Source organism: Zophobas morio, unplaced genomic scaffold, assembly GCF_036711695.1.
Source record: "Zophobas morio isolate AGI-343-1 ecotype UQ-CSIRO unplaced genomic scaffold, CSIRO_AGI_Zmor_V1 ptg000014l, whole genome shotgun sequence".
NCBI classification, from domain to species: domain Eukaryota; kingdom Metazoa; phylum Arthropoda; class Insecta; order Coleoptera; family Tenebrionidae; genus Zophobas; species Zophobas morio.
In genome coordinates this window covers 25,160,663-25,177,791 of record NW_026972119.1, presented here as the reverse complement: position 1 = coordinate 25,177,791, position 17,129 = coordinate 25,160,663, and the positions used below count along the sequence as shown (strand labels likewise).

At 30.4% G+C, this 17,129-nt stretch overlaps 1 protein-coding gene across 3 annotated transcripts in view; it reads right to left on the bottom strand.

Annotated features, from left to right (window-relative positions):
- Window positions 1-17,129, bottom strand: part of LOC135128706 (uncharacterized) — a 309,373-nt gene that overhangs the window by 242,397 nt on the left and 49,847 nt on the right. The window contains exon 1 of one of the 3 annotated variants that reach the window (XM_064055733.1): window positions 16,451-16,716. The exons of the other annotated variants lie outside the window; for them this stretch is intronic. The gene's annotated coding sequence lies outside the window, so the exon portion shown is untranslated. Of the gene's footprint in view, window positions 1-16,450; window positions 16,717-17,129 lie in introns of those variants that run through there. 3 annotated transcript variants of the gene reach the window in all.

Here is a 17,129-nt window from a genome sequence, read left to right as displayed (position 1 = left end):
AAAAACAAATGATCTCAAATAAATTGACACATTAATTTTTTTACGCCATCTGTATAGGCAAATCTAAAAAATATGAATGCAATGATAAATCTCAAGTAAAAACTCATCATATTTTGCACATTTCGGGTAGACTTAGGAATTTAACTCGTTACTATGGAAATTTACAATTTAGCACCTTTAAATTTCACAAGTTTTTATAAGATTAATAGGGGATAATCTGTTTTATCGTAACAAGTGTTAGACCCGCCCACCCGCCCCTTACTTTCTTAAAGGTATGTCATCTGCCAAAATCAATCTTGTCTTACCAAGTACTAGACCCGCCCACCCGCCCTCTATTTTCTCAGAAGGTATGTCATCTGCCAAAATAAGACTTATGTTAGCAAGTGCTAACCCCGCCCACCCGCCCTTTATTTTCTCAGAGAGTAGTACTTGTTAGCAAGTTATCTTAGCATAAGTCTTATTTTGGCAGAGATCATACCCTCTGAGAAAATAGAGGGCGGGTGGGCGGGACTATTACTTGTTAAGATAAGACTGATTTTGGCAAATGCCATACTCCCTGAAAAAATAGAGGGCGGGTGGGCGGGGCTAGCACTTGCTAAGATAAGACTGATCTTGATCTCATAAAAACTTGTTAAATTTAAAAGGTGTTAGGTTGCATATTTCTATAGTAACGAGTTTATCCTAAATCTGATTGGACATTTATTTTTTAACAACTCGGGTATTAATTTTTCTGAGACGCCCTGTATAAGCAAATTTAAAAAATATTAGTTATATATTAAAAGTAGACAGTCAACATATTTTGCACATTTAAGATAGGATTTACTTGGCAAAATTTTGGGGTGGCGTCATCAATTTTTAGGGGGGATGAGCAAATTCATTTTAATCAAAAATTTATCCCGCTTGTCATAACTGTAAACCATCGGCAAGATTTCCAGTATTCGGTTTTGCAGATTCAAAATTAAATTGCAAAATTTTGTCATAATTTTGATTTTTTTCAAAAAACTGGACGTTTTATGTAAAAATTCAATTCGGAGTCCTCGCAAGAATCTTTGACATTCTGCACAAAAGATTTTTTTAAATTCTTTCAAAAAATGACAGGGAAAAAATGAATAATTGCAAAAAGTTTCCGAAAAAATTTGAAACGGACCCTATTAACATCAAAAAAGTGTGAATATATGACAAACTCATCGTATATTACGAATCGGAAATTGCTTTGGCTACATTTCTTCAAAAACAAACATTAAAATAATTTACAAAAATTTTCCAAAAAATTTTAAAACGTAAAGTTCATTCTGTTGGTAGAAAATGCTGACTTATTAAATATTTTCCATAAATTACAAAATTGAAATCATTTTTATTAAGACTCACTAAATAAGCTAGAAAAATGGGAAAACATTTTCAAAAATTTTCCAAAAAAATGTTTAAAATGGCTATGTCCAAAGGAAAAACAAACTATCTCGTATGAAATTTTGTATAGATTCCTAGGTGATTTGTGTTATAGTTGGCTAATAATGGAGAAAAAAAGAACGATTTCCAAAAATTTTCAAAAAAACGTCGAATTTTCTAATTATTTCTTCAAAAATATGCTAAAATCAGAAAAATCATTTCAAAAAATTAAAAAAAAAATAGTTCATTCTAGGGGAAGAAGAAAATGCTGTCTTATGAGTATTTTCTGTAAATTACAAATTTAAAATTATTTTTATTAACACTCATCAAATAAGCGAAAACATTTAAAAAAATTTTTTTTTAATTGTTTAAAATGGCTATATCTAAAGGAATAGATGAAATTAGTGCTATAAACTGTAAAATAATTTTCAAAAATTTTCCAAAAAAAAACAACAAATTACAAAATTGAAATCATTTTTACTATTTCAGTCATCAAATAAGCGAGAAAAGTTGAATCAGTTTCAAAAATTAAAAAAAAAGTTCAAAATAGCTATATCCAAAGGAAAAACAAATTATCTCGTATAGAATTGTGTATAGCTTTCGACGTGATTGTTGTTTTAGTTGGCTAATAATTTTATTGAGAAAAAGAAAATGATTTGCAAACATTTTCACGAATCTGCAATTATTTCTTGAAATAAATGTTAAAATCAGCAAAATAATTTCCAAAAATTTTGAAAAAAAAACGTGGTTCAATCTACGGGAAGAACATGATTTCTTATTAAGTATGTCTTATATATTTATAAATTTGAATTTTTTTTTATTAACACACTACACAGGCGAAAAAAAAGGAAAATATTTTCAAAAAATTTCCAAAAGTGTTCAAAAAATATATATTCTTAGGAAATATGAACCACCTAGAATGGATTTTTTTATAGATAGCGTAATACCCGTCAGAGAAAAATGGGAGCATAATTTCAAAAATTTTGCGAAATATATCAAATTACCTTGGTTACATTTTTTCAAATAAATGCCAAAAACTGTAAAATAATTTCCAAATAATTAAAAAAAAAAGTTACAAAGTGATTCATTCTAAAGCAAAACATACAAATAATAATGTAAATTACAAATTTCAAGTAATTTTTACTATAGCTCATCAAATAAGCAAAAAAAATGGAAAAATAATTTCAAAAAATTTCCAAAAAAAACCATATTGAAATGTAATGTGAACTATATTGAATAAATATTTTTAATAGATTTCCAAGTGGTTTTTGTTACTCAGATAAATATATAATAGAGAAAAAGAGAATAATTTCGAAAAAAAATTCCAAAACATCATGGGGGAAAAATCCCTAGTACATGAAGAATTGTTCGTAGGTTTCGATTTTGAAGTTACTTAGACTATATTCCTTGAAATAAATGCCAAAAACAGTGAAATCGTTTTGAAAAATTTTTCAAAAAAAAAATGAAAACGTGGTTCATTGTAAGGGAAGAAACACTACAGCCCCTTAAGATTCTTTCAAAAATGAAATATGGCCAATATTCTTACAAACTCTTCAAAACACAAGAGGCTACGAAGTTTTCACATTTTTTTTTAAATGCGATTCTTTCAAATTCTTTCAGAAACAAAACACAAGAGATTCCGAAGTTTTTTTTATTCGTTACAAAAAAAAAATCAAAAAAATATTGAAAAAAGAATAACTCCAAAAATTTCGACCAATTCGTTGTAGATTACAAATCTCGAAAACTCAAAAAATAAGCTACAAAAATGGGAAAACATTTTCAAAAATTTTCCAAAAAAATGTTCAAAATGGCTAGATCCAATGGAAAACAAACTATTTCGTATGGAATTTTGTATAGATTTGGAAGTGATTTTTATAAGTTAGCTAACAATTGAGAGAGACAATGATTTCCAAAATTTTCAAAAAAATGTAGAATTCGGCCCTAATTACAAATATATGATTATTCCTTCAAATAAATGCTAAAATCAGCGAAATAATTTCCAAAAATTGTCCAAAAGAAAATTAAAGTGTGCTTCATTTACAATTAAACGCTAAAACATGTGTATTCATCCCTTCGAAAAAACCGTGACGTCACCTCAAAATATTGCACAGTAATTCTCACTTTAAACGCTCTTTTCGTTACGTTGTTTTAAAGCAACGTAACAAACCTCTGAAATTTTAATGGGATACGATAGCTCAAGATCGAGACTTAATTATGCACTGAAACGTCGTAACCCAAAAACAAAATTACTCAGCCAACTTAAACAAAATCCCCAAAGATTTCCAAATAAAACACCAGAAGAGCGTGGTCTCCCTTTTATTGATCTGTGTTTGCAAACTTACTTGCCACTTTTTCAGCCTGGAAGTAATATGACGAGTTCTGCAGGATATATCAATAAAAGAAAAAAATCTACCCAAGAATTCAATTGAACCCTTATTTTTCCTTTTGGCGCGACGCCACGTATGGAAATTATTCTAAGATATTGAAATTTTGCCTGTATAGCAGCAGTGAATATTTCATCTCCCTGAAACTACTTGAACTCCCCAGTCTTTAACGTTAATTATCGAGAAAACTATGCACTCAGTTTAAATTTATCAATTTTTGTACCAACCAATCACTGTAATAATTTCAATTAACCCGTTCGGAAACAATTTACACAAATTAAGTAACGTCGACACAGAAAACGCGAATTAACTTCTGTTTGCAATTAAAGTCGCCGATTTAATAACGCCCTTATATGGGATAATGATGCAGTGCGATATTAAATTTAATGAGGGTAAGGAAAACACGTAGCTAATGCAGAATTATGATTAAATTAAGAACGTGTTATGCTACTAAGAAGCCCATGTTCGCATCAAAAGTAACCGTTCCCCGACTTAATTAAAAATTAAATGTCTTCGCTTAATAGATTCACTCGGCGTATTGAGCAAATAACGACTCAGAAACAATGACAACAACGGAAATGTTTCTGGTTTGAGTAATCTATCTGCATTTTTAATATCTGTCTCTTCATTGTCGACATTAGCATACATTTTCTTTACCTCGCACAATACATCATTAACATTGCGGTTAAACGAACGTCTTCGAGTTCAAGATCGGAAACATCTTTATTTGCACATTTCATAAATTACTTCGCGGACTGTTATGTTTGCATGGTAAAGAATGTAAATATGGGGATATGTGCGGAGGGGAACTATTATAACAGCGTTTCTCCGCTGTGTATTACAATAATTATTTCGTACTGCAAAAATATTGTATGTAATTAAGTTATTAGACTTGCTTTTTCAGCCGTTTCTTGCATGCTTGTTGCAGCATTAACATAGTTTTTGAAAGAATGTGAAATGTTATTGTTGGTATTGTTTAATAGAGGCCACCATGAAGAATGAGGTATGTGTTTAAAAACCGTCGTAAAACGACGCAGAAACAAAGAAAAATTAGCTTTGTTTTATGTTTAGAGCCAGTAGAGATTAATTCGATCTGAAATTGTACAACGTCTGCAATAGCGAGAAACTCGCTGTAATAATTCAAATAAATTATTGCGGTTACCTCTGTCTATCCTATTTAACATTTCCTAGCAATTAAATGAACACTGCAGTAAAACCCTTTCTAACCCGGTTTTACAACCGTTTCGCAATTTCCTCAAAAACAACTTCAAAGTTTTTATTTTACTTGGTGATTTTGTAAAAGACGGATCTCCGCCGATTAGTTTGTTTGTTCGCCCCACCAAAATTTTAATGACGTCAGCTTAGAAGTTGCTAAGTAGTTGAAATCCGTTATTATGAAAAAATAAGTCGTCTCGAGCTAGTAAATTCGGTGTCGCCGCAGAATGGTATTCCAATAAGCTCGACTCATCGGATATTAATTTAATCAACAGCCAAAGAAAGAATTCTCTTGTGCCAATATGTACCGACCGCAAATGTGGTGTGCAGAAACTCTTTAATAAAAACGGATTTCATTGCTTGGCTGGCGGACCGTGAATTTTGTAATAACAAATCATTTTGGGTTCGATGATTGAAAGCAAGTCTGTTTTAATACAGCTTGTTGCTGCATGCTCGTTTTTCAATTTACGATAACGTGGACATTTTATTTGGTGGGTTGGACTTACGGGGAAAATGTAGTTTCGGAAAGCTATTATTGTTTTTTAGAGTCTGTGGTTTTTCTTTAAATAATGTGGAATACATTTCATTTATTTTTAGAAGATATTGAAAGATTCTTGTGTCAATCAATTTTATAATTTACGAAAAATACCTAATAAGCCGGTGGTTTGTTCCCTTAGAATCACGGTTTAATTTTTTTTTTTTTTGGAAAATTTTTGGAAATATTTTTACAGTTTTTAACATTGATTTGAAGAAGTATAGCAAAAGTAACTTCATATTCGTAGTCTACAAAGAATTTTTCATATTTTAGTGTTTTTCCCATGTTAATATAATGCCTGTTTTTGGAAACCTTTTCGAAATCGTTCTCTTTTTCTCTATTATTTGACTAATTATAACAACAACTACCTCGAAATCTTATTTGAAGACATTTTCAAATTTATAATTTACGAAAAATACTTAATAAGCCAGTACTTCATTTGGATATGGTTGAAAATTATTTTACAATCTTTAACGTTTATTTGTAAATTAATCTTTTCATTTTCCCTTAGCTATATTCTTTTTTGAATATTTTTTCGACAATTTTTTAAATAATTTTCCCATTTTCCTTAAAACTAACTTGTATTTTACATTGTTATTTGTATATTTCAACAGCCAACAATTTTTTTGAAATTATTTGGAAATTATTTTACAGTTGTTAGCACTTATTTGGAGAAATACAGCCACGGTAATTTCAAATTTACATTGTATTAGCGCTTTTTGTCATGTAAATAGAGCCCGTTTTTTCCTATTTCGGAAAAATTTTGAAAATATTTTCCCACTTTTTTCGCTTATTTTAATTTTTTTTATTATTAGCTAACTATATAGGTATATAGCTATTTTGAACACTTTTTTGGAAAATGTTTTCCCACTTTTCGGGTTTATTTCATGAGTTTTAATAAAAATCACTCAATTTTGTAATTTACGGAAAATATTTAATAAATCAGCATTCTCTACCAACAGAATGAACCACGTTTTACATTTTTTTGGAAAATTTTTGGAAATTTATTTACACTTTGTAGCACTAATTTGAAGAAATATAGCCAAAATAACCTCCAATTCGTAATCTACCACTAAGCCGTCATATATTTGCGCTTTTTATGTTAATAGGGGTCGTTTCAAAATTTTTTTGGAAAATTTGTTGAAATTGTTTTCTTCGCTATTCTCTGATTTTTTTTGTAAGGAATGAAAAACTTGGGAATCTCTTGCGTTTTGTTTTTGAAGAATTTGAAAGAATCGTATTAAAAAAAAGTGATGTTTCGTGCTGCAGACCGCAAATGCGATAATGTATTTAGCTGCTTTGAAATTTTATATTAATTATTTCCAGATCATCATCTATAAAACTCAACTTCCATAATGATATTTCATTACAATAAAAATAAAAGTTCCCCGCCCACCCACCCATCTTTTAATCTGATGTATACATCAAAAAGAAAAACTCCTTTCCATGAAAATTTATTTTATTAACCAAAGCCCTTTATTTGGGCAAAAAAAAACATAATCATTGATTAAACAAATTTTTGGATAAAAGGAAAACTAATCTTCTCATTACAAAAAAAGAGATGATGTATTTTCTTGCACGTTGAGATCTTGAGGTTGTCGAAGCTAAAAAATAACAGTTCTGGACATTTTAAACAAGATCAATGCGAAAAAATGTAAAAAATTGGGCGGCATTTTTATTTAATTTTTCAAAAATTCGTTGAAATTTTGTAAATCTTGAAAACTGATTTTTGTTACGGACCATAAATGCCATAATGTATTTACCTAAACAGTGTTGAGACTAAAAAGTGGAAAACTGGCTTTGAAATTTGATCTTGATTATCTCAAAAATCGTCCAAATTTTCAGTTCAAGATCAAGTACTAAAAAAAATTCTACATTTTCTGTATCTTCGTTGTAAGCTAATTATTTCCAGATTAGTCATTTATAAAGCTCAACTTCCATAAAGATATTTCATTATGGTAAAAATAAAAGTTGCCCGCCCGCCCACCCATATTTTAATCCGATGTCTACAACAACAAAAAAAACTCCTTTCCATGAAAATTTTCCAAACAAAAGCCCTTTATTTAGGCAAAAAAAGTAACATAAACATTGAATTCTTCTATAGATAATTGAATTTTTTAGTTCATTAAACATTAAAACAAATTTTTGATAAAAGGAAAAACAAGTCTTCTCAATCCAAAAAAAGATGTAGTTTCTCTTATGTTGAGATATTGAGGTTGTCAAAAATAAAAAAAATAAAACTTCTGGAGTTTCTAAACAAAATCAGTGTAAAAAAAAGTGACACAATTAGGCGTCATTTCAATTTAATTTTTCAAAAATTCGTCAAAATTTTGTAAATCTTGAAAACTTTTTTTTTGTTGCGGCCCCTAAATGCCATAATGTATCTTCCTAAACACTGTTGATACTAAAAAATGAAGGACCTACTTCGAAATTTGCTCTTGATTATCTCAAAAATCGTCAAAATTTTCAGTTGGGGATCAAGTATTTACTAAAAACAAAATTCTACATCTTCTCTATCTTCGTCGTAAGCCAATTATTTCCAGATCAGTCATCCGTGAAACTCAATTTCCATAAAGATATTACATTAGGACTAAACGTTCCCCGCCCAGCCACCCATCTTATAATCTGATATCTGCAACAATGAGAAAAACTCCTTTCCATGAAAATTTTCTAAACAAAGCCCTTTATTTAGGAAAGAAAATGCAACATCGTCGAATTTTTAAGTTTATTAGACACTAAAAACATTTTTGGTAAAAGGAAAAACTAATCTTCTTATTACAAAAAAAAGAAATGATGTATTTTCTTATATGTTGAGATCACGAGGTTGTCGAAGCTAAAAAATAACACTTTGGGACTTTTTAAACAAGATCAGTGTGAAAAAATGTGACACAATACACATAATTCTTTATTTAATTTTTCAAAAATTCGTCAAAATTTTGTAAAACTTCAAAACTGATTTTTGTTACGGACCATAAATGCCATAACGGATTTACATAAACACTGTTAAGACTAAAAAGTGGAAGCCGAACTTTGAAATTTGATGTTGATTATCTCAAAAATCGTCCAAATTTTCAGTTGAAGATCAAGTACTAAAAAAATTCTACATCTTCTCTATCTTCGTTGTAAGCAAATTATTTCCAAACTAGTCATTTATAAAGCTCAACTTCCATCAAGCTATTTCATTACAGTAAAAATAAAAATTGCCCGCCCGCCCACCCATATTTTAATCCGATGTCTACAACAACAAAAAAATACTCCTTTCAATGAAAATTTTCTAAACAAAAGCCCTATATTTAGGGAAAAAATGTAACTTAATCATTGATTTTTTGTATAGGTAATCCAATTTTTGAGTTCATTAAACATTAAAAAAAATTTTGATAAAAGGAGAAGCTAATCTTCTCATTCCAAAAAGAAATGATGTATTTTCTTGTTATGTTGAGATGTTGAGGTTGTCAAACCTTAAACATAACAGTTCTGTACTTTCTAAACAAGATCAGTCTGAAAAAATGTGCCACAGTTGGGCGTCATTTCAATTTAATTTTTCAAAAATTCGTCAAAATTTTGTAAATCTTGAAAACTGTTTTCTGTTGCGGCCCCTAAATGCCATAATGTATCTTCCTAAACACGGTTGATACTAAAAAATGAAGGACCTACTTCGAAATTTGCTCTTGTTTATTTCAAAAATCGTCAAAATTTTCAGTTGGAGATCAAGTATTTACTAAAATAAATTCTACATCGGATCTATCTTCGTCGTAAGCAAATTATTTCCAGATTAGTCATCTATAAAACTCAACTTCCATAAAGAATTTTCATTATGATCAAAATAAAAAAGCCTTTTATTTAGGAAAAAAAATGTTACATAATCATTGATTTCTTTTATAGGTCATCGAACTTTTGAGTTCATTAAACATTAAAACAGATTTTTGATAAAAGGAAAAACTACTCTTCTCGTTCCCAAAAAAGATGTATTTTTTTGTATGTTGAGATATTGAGGTTGTTGAAATTAAAAAAATTAAACTTCTGAAATTTATAAAAAAAATCAATGTGAAAAAATGTGACACAATTAGATGTCATTTTTTATTAAATTTTTCAAAAATTCGTCAAAATTTTATATATCTTAAAAACTGTTGACTGCTACGAACCGTAAATCTCATAATGCATTTACCTAAACTCTAAAAAATGAAAGACCTACTTTGAGATTTGATACTGATCATCTCAAAAACCGTCAAAATTTTCAGTTGGTGATCAACTACTAAAAAAAAATTCTACATCCTCTTTATTTTCGTCGTAAGCAAATTATTGTTTCCAGATTCGTCATCTATAAAAATCAACTTCCATAATGGTATTTCATTATAATAAAAATAAGAGTTCCCCGCCCTCCCACCCGTCTCTTAATCCGATGTCTACAACAACAAGAAAAACTCCTTTCCATCAAATGTTTCTAAACAAAAGTCCTTTATTTAGGAAAAAAAAGTAACATAATCATTGATTTCTTGTGTAGATAATCAAATTTTTGAGTTCATTACGCATTAAAAAAATTTTTGATAAAAGGAAAAATCAATCTTGTCACTACAAAAAAAATGTATTTTCTTGTTATGTTCAGATGTTGAGGTTGCCAAAGCTAAAAAATAACACTTCTGGACTTGCTAAACAAGATCAGTGTGACAAAATGTGCCACAGTTAGGCATCATTTCAATTTAATTTTTCAAAAATTCGTCAAAATTTTGTAAATCTTGAAAACTGTTTTTTGTTGCGGCCCCTAAATGCCATAATGTATCTTCCTAAACACTGTTGATACTAAAAAATGAAGGACCTACTTCGAAATTTGCTCTTGATTATCTCAAAAATTGTCAAAATTTTCAGATGTAGATCAAGTATTTACTAAAAAAGAAATTCTACATCTTCTGTATCTTCGTCGTAAGCCAATTATTTCCAGATCAGTCATCTACGAAATTCAATTTCCATAAAGATATTTCATTACATGAACATTAACTTTTCCCGCCCACCCACCCATCTTATAATCCGATATCTACAACAATGAGAAAAACTCCTTTCGATGAAAATTTTCTAAACAAAGTCCTTTATTTAGGAAAGAAAATGCAACATAATCATTGATTTCTTGTACAGGTAGTCGAATTTTTAAAAAATAACACTTTAGGACTTTTTAAACAAGATCAGTGTGAAAAAATGTGACACAATGCACATAATTTTTTATTTAATTTTTCAAAAATTCGGCAAAATTTTGTAAATCTTGAAAACTGTTTTTTGTTACAGAAGATAAATGCCTTAACGGATTTACCTAAACACTGTTGAGACTAAAAAGTGGAAGACCAGCGTCGAAATTTGATATTGATTATCCCAAAAATCGTCAAAATTTCAGTTGGACATCAAGTACTAAAAAAAAATTCTACATCGTCTCTATCTTCATCGTAAGCAAATTATTATTTCCAGATTAGTTTATAAAAATCAACTTCCATGAATGTATTTCATTATAAGAAAAATAAAGTTCCCCGCCCACCCACCCGTCTCTTAATTCGATGTCTACAACAACAAGAAAAACTCCTTTCCATCAAATTTTTCTAAACAAAAGCCCTTTATTTAGGAAAAAGAAGTAACATAATCATTGATTTCTTGTGTAGATAATCGAATTTTTGAATTCATCAGGCATTAAAAACATTTTTCATAAAAGGAAAAATTAATTTTGTCGCTACAAAAAAAATGTATTTTCTTGTTATGGTGAGATGTTGAGGTTGCCAAAGGTAAAAAATAACACTTCTGGACTTCCTAAACAAGATCAATGTGAAAAAATGTGCCACATTTAGGCGTCATTTCAATTTAATTTTTCAAAAATTCGTCAAAATTTTGTAAATCTTGAAAACTGTTTTTTGTTGCGGCCCCTAAATGCCATAATGTATCTTCCTAAACACTGTTGATACTAAAAAATGAAGGACCTACTTCGAAATTTGCTCTTGATTATCTCAAAAATCGTCAAAATTTTCAGTTGGAGATCAAGTATTTACTAAAAAAAATCTACATCTTCTCTATCTTCGTCGTAAGCCAATTATTTCCAGATCAGTCATCCGTGAAACTCAATTTCCATAAAGATATTTCATTACATTAAAACTAAACGTTCCCCGCCCACCCACCCATCTTATAATCCGATATCTACAACAATGAGAAAAACTCCTTTCCATGAAAATTTTCTAAAAAAAGCCATTTATTTAGGAAAGAAAATGCAACATAATCATTGATTTCTTGTACAGGTAGTCGAATTTTTAAATTTATTAAAAACATTTTTGATAAAAGAAAAACTAATCTTCTTATTACAAAAAAAGAAATGATGTATTTTCTTGTATGTTGAGATCTCGAGGTTGTCGAAGCTATAAAACAACACTTTAGGACTTTTTAAACAAGATCAGTGTGAAAAAAAGTGACACAATACACATAATTTTTTATTTAATTTTTCAAAAATTCGCCAAAATTTTATAAATCTTGAAAACTGTTTTTTGTTACGGACCATAAATGCTTAACGGATTCACCTAAACACTGTTGAGACTAAAAAGTGGAAGACCTACTTTGAGATTTGATTTTGATTATCTCAAAGCCGTCAAAATTTTCAGTCGGAGATCAACTACTAAAAAAAAATTCTACATCTTTTTTATCTTCGTCGTAAGCAAATTATTATTTCCAGATTAGTCATCTATAAAAATCAACTTCCATAATGGTATTTCATTATAATAAAAATAAGAGTTCCCCGCCCACCCACCCGTCTCTTAATCCGATATCTACAACAACAACAAAAAACTCCTTTCCATGAAAATTTTCTAAACAAAAGCCCTTTATTTAGGCAAAAAAAGTAGCATGATCATTGATTTCTTGTATAGATAATCGAATTTTTTAGTTCATTAGGCATTAAACAAATTTTTGGATAAAACGAAAACTAAGCTTCTCATTACAAAAAAAAGAGATGATGTATTTTCTTGCATGTTGAGATCGTGAGGTTGTCGAAGCTAAAAAATTACACTTCTGGACATTTTAAACAAGATCAATGCGAAAAAATGAAAAAAATTTATTTAAATTTTCAAAAATTCGTCAAAATTTTGTAAATCTTAAAAACTGATTTTTGTTACGGACCATAAATGCCATAATGTATTTACCTAAACACTGTTGAGACTAAAAAGTTGAAGACAGGCTTTGAAATTTGATCTTGATTGTCTCAAAAATCGTCAAAATTTTCAGTTGAAGATCAAGTACTAAAACAAATTCTACATCTTCTCTATCTTCGTTGTAAGCAAATTATTTCCAAATTAGTCATTTATAAAGCTCAACTTCCATAAAGATATTTCATTACAGATAAAATAAAAGTTGCCCGCCCGCCCACCCATATTTTAATCCGATGTCTACAACAACAAAAAAAAACTTCTTTCCATAAAAATTTTCTAAACAAAAGCCCTTTATTTAGGAAAAAAATGTAACATAATCATTGATTTCTTGTATTTCGAATTTTTGAGTTAGTTGGACTTTAAAATATTTTTGATATAAGGAGAAACTAATCTTCTCATTACAAAAATAATTTATGTATTTTCTTGTTTTGTTGCGATGTTGTGGTTGCCAAAGCTAAAAAATAACATTTCTGGACTTACTAAACAAGATCAGTGTGAAAAAATGTGCCACAGTTAGGTCTCACTTCAATTTAATTTTTCAAAAATTCGTCAAAATTTTGTAAATCTTGAAAACTGTTTTCTGTTGCGGTCCCTAAATGCCATAATATATCTTCCTGAACACTGTTGATACTAAAAAATAAAAGACCTACTTCGAGATTTGCTCTTGATTATCTCAAAAATCGTCAAAATTTTCAGTTGGAAATCAAGTATTTACTAAAAAAAAAAAAATTCTACATCTTTTCTATCTTCGTCGTAAGCGAATTATTTCAAGATCAGTCATCCATGAAACTCAATTTCCATAGATATTTCATTATATTAAATCTAAACGTTCCCCGCCCACCCACCCATCTTATAATCCGATATCGACGACAATGAAAAAAACTCCTTCCCATGAAACTTTTCTAAACAAATCCCTTTATTTAGGAAAAAACATGTAACATAATCATTGATTTCTTGTACAGGTAATAGAATTTTTGAGTTCATTAGACATTAAAAAAATTTTGATAAAAGGAGGAACTAATCTTCTCATTACAAAAAGAAATGATATATTTTCTTGTTATGTTGAGATGTTGAGGTTGCCAAAGCTAAAAATAACAGTTCTTGATATTTTAAACAAGATCAATGCGAAAAAATGTAAAAAATTGGGCGGCATTTTTATTTAATTTTTCAAAAATTCGTCAAAATTTTGTAAATCTTGAAAACTGATTTTTGTTACGGACCATAAATGCCATAATGTATTTACTTAAACACTGTTGAGACTAAAAAGTGGAAGACCGGCTTTGAAATTTGATCTTGATTATCTCAAAAATCGTCAAAATTTTCAGTTAAATATCAAGTACTAAAAAAAATCTACATCTTCTCTATCTTCGTCGTAAACCAATTATTTCTAGATCAGTCATCCATGAAACTCAATTTCCAGAAAGATATTTCATTACATTGAAACAAACGTTCCCCGCCCACCCACCCATCTTATAATCCGATATCTACAACAATGAGAAAAACTCCTTTCTATGAAAATTTTCTAAACAAAGACAGTGTGAAAAATGTGACAGAATATACATAATTTTTTATTTAATTTTTCAAAAATTCGTCGAAATTTTGAAAATCTTGAAAACGGATTTTTGTTAGGGACCATAAATGCCATAATGTATTTACCTAAACACTGTTGAGATTAAAAAGTGGAAGACCGGCTTTGAGATTTGATATTGATTATCTCAAAAACTGTTAAAATTTTCAGTTGGAGATCAACTACTAAAAAAAATTCTACATCATCTCTATCTTCGTCGTAAGCAAATTATTATTTCCTGATTCGTCGTCTATAAAAATCAACTTCCATAAATGTATTTCATTGTAATAAAAATATAAGTTCCCCGCCCACCCACCCGTCTCTTAATCCGATGTCTACAACAAGAAAAACTCATTTCCATTAAATTTTTCTAAACAAAAGCCCTTTATTTAGGAAAAAGAAGTAACATAATCATTGATTTCTTGTGTAGATAATCGAATTTTTGAGTTCATTAGGCATTAAAAAAATTTTTGATAAAAGGAAAAATTAATCTTGTCATTACAAAAAAAGTGTATTATTATGTTGAGATCTTGAGGTTGTCAAATTTAAAAAATAACACTTCTGGTATTTCTAAACAACATCAGTGTGAAAAAATCTGAAACAGACGTCATTTTTATTTAATTTTTCAAAAATTAATTCAGGACTTAAAAAATTCACAACGCGGGTTCGCAAAATTTGTAAAATGTTTTTCAAAAGTTAATTATAAAACACAAAAACAGGAGGCACCCCAGATTTTTTTTCAAAAACTCAACAAAAGTCAATATTCTGTCAAATTTCGTCAAGATTGTTTTCAACTGTTCACTGAACACGGCGAACTTCAAAACTCCATAGCCCCCATGATTTTAAAATATAAAGAAAAACAGCATAGACCCTCAGCATATTCAAAAATTCTTAAAAAAAATGGTTCTCAAAATGTTTCATTTTTTTGAAAACCAACTACGATAGATCACGATAAAACTTCAGTGTCACTCTAGCAACAAAAAAATTAATTGACTCCATCTCCCGCCACGTTATCTTATAATAACCAATAATCTAAGTAGACGACAGACACGATTTTTTTTTAAGAATTTAAAAACATCAAAGGACAAATTTTTAAGTTTGCTCTAATTTCAAGAGTGACTTTTCCCGTCCTGGACTATTTTTTTTCTGAAATGAGATATTACTTGCAGATTTTTCCCACTTAGTTTAGCTTTCATGGAACCAATAAGTTCGAAAGCGTTTCTCAAAACCTTATAAGGTCGGCGCGGTTTTACGGTTACCTACGATTGAGGTTTTACTAGTGTTATACCAAATAAGTTCCATTTCTATATAAAATTTTAACGATATTTCTGATGCAATAAAAAGAAAATTGTTTCGTGAGATATACAATCTGTCACCTTCAGACCTCCGGGACTTCTTTTCCTGCGACCCGTCTGACAAATTAGTTTCCCTTTCCCGTTAAAAACGTCACACAATAAATTGTCTTGTACGTGACCATTTCGATTATCCAGTCCCATCTAAAAATAATCTAAAAATAATAATATTAATAGTGCAACGTTCAGCGATGTTTGTGTTAAAATGACAGTGACTCCGGCGACGTCAGCCGTACCTATTTATAGCTAAAGTCACGTCGAGCCTCCATTCTTCCAGCCAAAGTCCCAACCTTTGTTCTTAACCAACCTCTAAAAAATCCACCTTGGACGAATTTCGTCGTGTTCCCTTCCGCTATTTATTAATTCCGCGTCGATTTTTTCAGATCGACGGTAAAGTTTACTTTTGACACACTTTCGAATTTTGCATGCTGGCTGTCGTTACGCAACCTCACCAAGAAGTGCGCTATTGTTCTAATTAAACCACTAAATGCACTAATTAATTCCACCTTAATCGCCGCCAAACACAAGGTCAATGAAAACATTCTAGCAAGCATTTTTCCGTTTAATTCCACACAAATAATGCAGGTTCGGGTTAGACCAGCACCCAGCACCCAGCACCCATAATTCATAAATAGAGGCAATTATGCCTTTTATTGCACCCATCGCACACGGTTATTGACCCTTGCGGTATAGAGACTCATGTATTATGCGCTATCTCAGTACCATGAAAGTACTTGTCATGTTGATCAAAACCCCACGGTTAGAGATGCGGACGACATCTTCCACAATCCGCGACCGTGCAATTCCGCCTTTAGCCGAATTTCGTTCAATCACACACCCCCATATACCTGAACATAAATGTAACACCAGCGTTATTATCTCTTGCACGATTCGTGGAAATATCACTGCTTGGTTAGGACACAAACCCACACAAACTCTCACAAAGAAGCATGGCTTGACGGAGTCGGACGCGGAATCACGCTTTTCTCGCACTGGAGGGCGGCATTTCGCACGGTTCACCCCGAAAACGCGAAAATTCGTCGGGAACTAACCGGTCCCATAAAGATTTCACTTTTGTAGACTCGGGTCTACACTTCACCTAAGAGATTGTACAGTTCCTCTCCCAAGGTGTGGAGAGGTGCGCGTGCGCGGCGCAACAGTTATTCAACTCTTAAGACGAGTTTACAAGGTAAAATTTAAGAACAGGTGGTGTATGCGGATTTTCGAAGTTTGCGTGGTAAATAAGCGATGGGTGGTGTTTGCGCTGAGATAAGATAGGAGTGCATGAAGGCGCAGCAGGGACGAGTCTCGGGATTTTTGCGTGCTGATTTATTTTTCGGTGTAAAAGACAAACGGAAGTTTCGGATTAGTTCGAAGAAGTAAAAATACAAAAATAATACAACAATTATACTTAAGGAAATTAAATAAAAGACAAAAAAATGTACTTCATTTGATATTTAACACATTCTGTAAGGGTAGAAATGGGATAATGTGGATATTTGCATATTCCATATTTTTAATGTAACA